The sequence below is a fragment of the Arachis hypogaea genome, chromosome 19 (assembly GCF_003086295.3).
Source record: "Arachis hypogaea cultivar Tifrunner chromosome 19, arahy.Tifrunner.gnm2.J5K5, whole genome shotgun sequence".
Taxonomy (NCBI): domain Eukaryota; kingdom Viridiplantae; phylum Streptophyta; class Magnoliopsida; order Fabales; family Fabaceae; genus Arachis; species Arachis hypogaea.
Window position 1 is genome coordinate 39,396,865 of NC_092054.1, and position 4,921 is coordinate 39,401,785.

At 35.6% G+C, this 4,921-nt stretch overlaps 1 non-coding gene across 1 annotated transcript; it reads right to left on the reverse strand.

The window, feature by feature from the left end:
• Window positions 1-3,788: 3,788 nt before the first annotated feature.
• LOC112781034 (small nucleolar RNA R71) lies at window positions 3,789-3,896 on the reverse strand. The gene has a single exon (XR_003191833.1). It is a non-coding gene; the product is annotated as a small nucleolar RNA R71 (small nucleolar RNA).
• Between the last annotated feature and the right edge of the window lie 1,025 nt (window positions 3,897-4,921).

Below are 4,921 nucleotides of genomic sequence, written 5' to 3' on the forward strand. Positions count from 1 at the left end.
TTAGACGACGCAAACTGGCATTCAACGCCAGCTTTCTGCCCTATTCTGGCGTTAAACGCCAGAAACAAGTTGCAAACCAGAGTTAAATGCCAGAAACAAGTTACAAACTGGCGTTCAACTCCAAGGAAGACCTCTACACGTGAAAGCTTCAATGCTCAGCCCAAGCACAAACCAAGTGGGCCCCGGAAGTGGATTTCTGCATCATTTACTTATCTTTGTAAACCCTAGTAACTAGTTTAGTATAAATAGGACTTTTTACTATTGTATTCGGGATATCTTTGATCAGTTTTATGCTATCTTAGACCTTTATGGGGGCTGGCTATTCGGCCATGCCTGTACCTTCATCACTTATGTATTTTCAACGGTAGAGTTTCTACACACCATAGATTAAGGTGTGGAGCTCTGCTGTTCCTCATGAATAAATGCAAAGTACTATTGTTTTTCTATTTAATTCAAGCCTATTTCTTATCTAAGATATACACTTGTTCTTCAACATGAGGAAGGTGATGATCCGTGACACTCATCATCATTCTCACCTATGAACGCGTGCCTGACAACCACTTCCGTTCTACTTGCAATAGCTTAAGTGCGTATCTCTTAGCCTCCTGGTTCATGACGCATGGTTGCCTCGCCTGACAACCGAGCCTTCCATTCCATGAGATCAGAGTCTTCGTGGTATAGGCTAGAATTATTGGCGGCCATTCTTGAGATCCGAAAAGTCTAAACCTTGTCTGTGATATTCCGAGTAGGATTTGGGAAGGCATGGCTGTGACGAGCTTTAAACTCGCGAGTGCTGGGCGTAGTGACAGACGTAAAAGGATTACTGAATCCTATTCCAGTATGATCGAGAACCGACAGATGAATAGCCGTGCGGTGACAGCGCATTTTGGACCATTTTCACTGAGAGGATGGGAAGTAGCCATTGACAACGGTGATGCCCTACATAAAGCTTGCTATGGAAAAGAGTAGGAATGACTGGATGAAGACAGCAGGAAAGCAGAGGTTCAGGAGGAACGAAAGCATCTCTATACGCTTATCTGAAATTCTCACCAATGGATTACATAAGTATCTCTATCCCATTTTATATTTTAATTATATTTTAATTATCAATTCACTATAACCATTTGAATCCGCCTGACTGAGATTTACAAGGTGAACATAGCTTGCTTCAAGCTGACAATCTCCGTGGGATCGACCCTTACTCACGTAAGGTTTATTACTTGGACGACCCAGTGCACTTGCTGGTTAGTTGTGCGAAGTTGTGACAAAGAATTAAGATTATGAACGTGAGTATTAAGTTTTCAGCGCGTTACCAAGGAATGAACGATCATGATTTCCCACACCAAGTTTTTGGCGCCATTGCCGGGGATTGTTCGAGTTTGGACAACTGACGGTTCATCTTGTTGCTCAGATTAGGTAATTTTATTTTAATTTTAAGTTTTTGTTTTTCTTTTTATTTTTGAAAAAAAAATATTAAAAATTTTAAATTATTCTATGTTCTTCAGAATTTTTAAGAATGAATTCTAGAGTTTCTTCATGATTTGTTGAAGCCTGGCTTGGTTGTCAAGCCATGTCTAAATTTTTGGACTGAGGCTTCCACTTATCATGGCAAGAGCCCTTGGACTCTCATCTAATCAGCTGTTATATGCCTGATTTGTATCTGCTGAAGCTTGGCTTGCCATTGGCCATGTCTAGTGTTTTGGACCGGAGCTTTTACTGAAAGCTTGGCTGGCTAGTGTGCCATGTCTAATTCCTGGACCGGAACTTTAGACTAACATTGCATGATTCCTGGAATTCTTATTAAAAATTTTGAAATTCTTATTTTTCTTTTTCCAATTAATTTTCTAAAAATCCAAAAAAAATTTATCAAATCATAAAATCAAAAATATTTTTGTGTTTCTTGTTTGAGTCTTGAGTCAAAATTTTAAGTTTGGTGTCAATTGCATGTTTATCTCTTTCTTGCATTTTTCGAAAATTCATGCATTGCATTCTTCATGATCTTCAAGTTGTTCTTGATGAATCCTCTTGTTTGATCTTCATATTTTCTTGTTGTGTGTTGCATCTTGTTTTTCATATGCATTCTTGCATTCATAGTGTCTAAAAATTAAAAATTTCTAAGTTTGGTGTCTTGCATGTTTTCTTTTCTTAAAAATTTTTCAAAAATAAGTTCTTGATGTTCATCATGATCTTCAAAGTGTTCTTGGTATTCATCTTGACATTCATAGTGTTCTTGCATGTATCATTTGTTTTGATCCAAATTTTTTATGCATTGAGTCTTTTTGTTGTTTTTCTCTTTCATCATTAAAAATTCAAAAATAAAAATATCTTTCCCTTTTTCTTCTCATAAAATTCGAAAATTTGAGTTGACTTTTTCAAAACTTTTTAAAATTTAGTTGTTTCTTATGAGTCAAGTCAAATTTTCAATTTAAAAACCTTATCTTTTTCAAATCTTTTTCAAAAATCAAATCTTTTTCATTTTTCTTTCATAATTTTCGAAAATTTCAAATTGATTTTCAAAAATCTTTTTCTTATTTTGTTTCGTAATTTCAAAATCTTTACTAACAATTAATGTGATTGATTCAAAAATTTTAAGTTTGTTACTTGCCTATTAAGAAAGGTTCAATCTTTAAATTTTAAATCATATCTTTTTGTTTCTTGTTAGTCAAGTAATCAACTTTAATTTTCAAAATCAAATCCTTTTAAATTTCTTTTTCAAATCTTTTTCAAAATAAATTTCAATCACATCTTTTTCAAAATCAATTTCAAAATCTTTTCTAACTTCTTATCTTTTCAAAAATTGATTTTCAAATCTTTTCCAATTAACTACTTGACTTTTTGTTTGATTTTAAAAGTTTACTATTTCAATCATATCTTTTTCAAAACTACCTAACTAATTCTCTCTCTAATTTTCGAAAATCACCTTCCTCTTTTTCAAAATTTCTTTTTAATTAACTAATTGCTTTAACTTTTAATTTAATTTCATTTTTCTTTTTTTTAAAAAAAATTTCGAATTTTAACTTAATTTAAAATAAAAAAAAATATTTTTCTTTTCTTTTCAATTATTTTCGAAAATTCTTCCCTCTCTCATCTCCTTCTAATTATTTATTTATCTACTAACACTTCTCTTCTTCTTAAAAATTCAAACCCTCTCTCTCTTTCTGTGTTCGAATTCTTTCTCTTCTCTTCTACTCACATAAAGGAGCCTCTCTACTGTGGCAAAGAGGATCCCTATTATTTTCTATTTTCTTCTTTTTCATATGAGCTGGAACAAGGATAAGAACATTCTTGTTGAAGCTGATTCTGAACCTGAAAGGACTCTGAAGAGAAAGCTAAGGGAAGCTAAAGCACAACTCTCTGGAGAAAATCTGACAGAAATTTTCGAAAAAGAAGGAGACATGGCCGAAAATAATAACAATGCAAGGAAGATGCTTGGTGACTTTACTGCACCAAATTCCAACTTACATGGAAGAAGCATCTCAATCCCTACAATTGGAGCAAACAATTTTGAGCTAAAGCCTCAATTAGTTTCTCTGATGCAACAGAACTGTAAGTTTCATGGACTTCCATCAGAAGATCCTTTTTAGTTCTTAACTAAATTCTTGCAAATCTGTGATACTGTTAAGACCAATGGGGTTGATCCCGAGGTCTACAGGCTTATGCTTTTCCTGTTTGGTGTAAGAGACAGAGCTAGAATATGGTTGGACTCTAAACCTAAAGATAGCCTGAACTCTTGGGATAAGCTGGTCACGGCTTTCTTAGACAAGTTCTTTCCTCCTCAAAAGCTTAGTAAGCTTAGAGTGGATGTTCAAACCTTCAGACAAAAAGAAGGTGAATCCCTCTATGAAGCTTGGGAGAGATACAAGCAACTGACCAAAAAGTGTCCTTCTGACATGCTTTTAGAATGGACTATCCTGGATATATTCTATGATGGTCTGTCTGAATTATCTAAGATGTCATTGGACCATTCTGCAGGTGGATCCATTCACCTAAAGAAAATGCCTGCAGAAGCTCAGGAACTCATTGACATGGTTGCAAATAACCAGTTCATGTACACTTCTGAAAGAAATCCTGTGAGTAATGGGACGCCTCAGAGGAAGGGAGTTCTTGAAATTGATGCTCTGAATGCCATATTGGCTCAGAACAAAATATTGACTCAGCAAGTCAATATGATTTCTCAGAGTTTGAATGGATTGCAAGATGCATCCAACAGTACTAAAGAGGCCTCTTCTGAAGAAGAAGCTTATGATCCTGAGAACCCTGCAATAGCAGATGTGAATTACATAGGTGAACCCTATGGAAACACCTATAATCCATCATGGAGAAATCATCCAAATTTCTCATGGAAGGATCAACAAAAGCCTCAACAAGGCTTTAATAATGGTGGAAGAAACAGGTTTAGCAATAGCAAGCCTTTTTCATCATCCACTCAGCAACAGACAGAGAATTCTGAGCAGAATCCATCTAGCTTAGCAAATATAGTCTCTGATCTATCTAAGGCCACTCTAAGTTTTATGAATGAAACAAGGTCCTCCATTAGAAATTTAGAGGCACAAGTGGGCCAGCTGAGTAAAAGAGTCACTGAAACTCCTCCTAGTACTCTCCCAAGTAATACAGAAGAGAATCCAAAAAGAGAGTGCAAGGCCATAACCTTACTTGGTATGGACGAACCCAGAGAGGAGGAGGAGGACATGAATCCTAGTGAGGAAGACTTCCTGGGACATTCAGTGACCAATAAGGAGTTTCCCTTTGAGGAACCAAAGGAATCTGAGGCTCATGCAGAGACCATAGAGATTCCATTCAACTTGCTTCTGTCCTTCATGAGCTCTGATAAGTATTCTTCCTCTGAAGAGAATGAAGATATTATTGAAGAGCAAGCTGCTAAGTACCTTGGTGTAATCATGAAGTTGAATGCCAAATTATT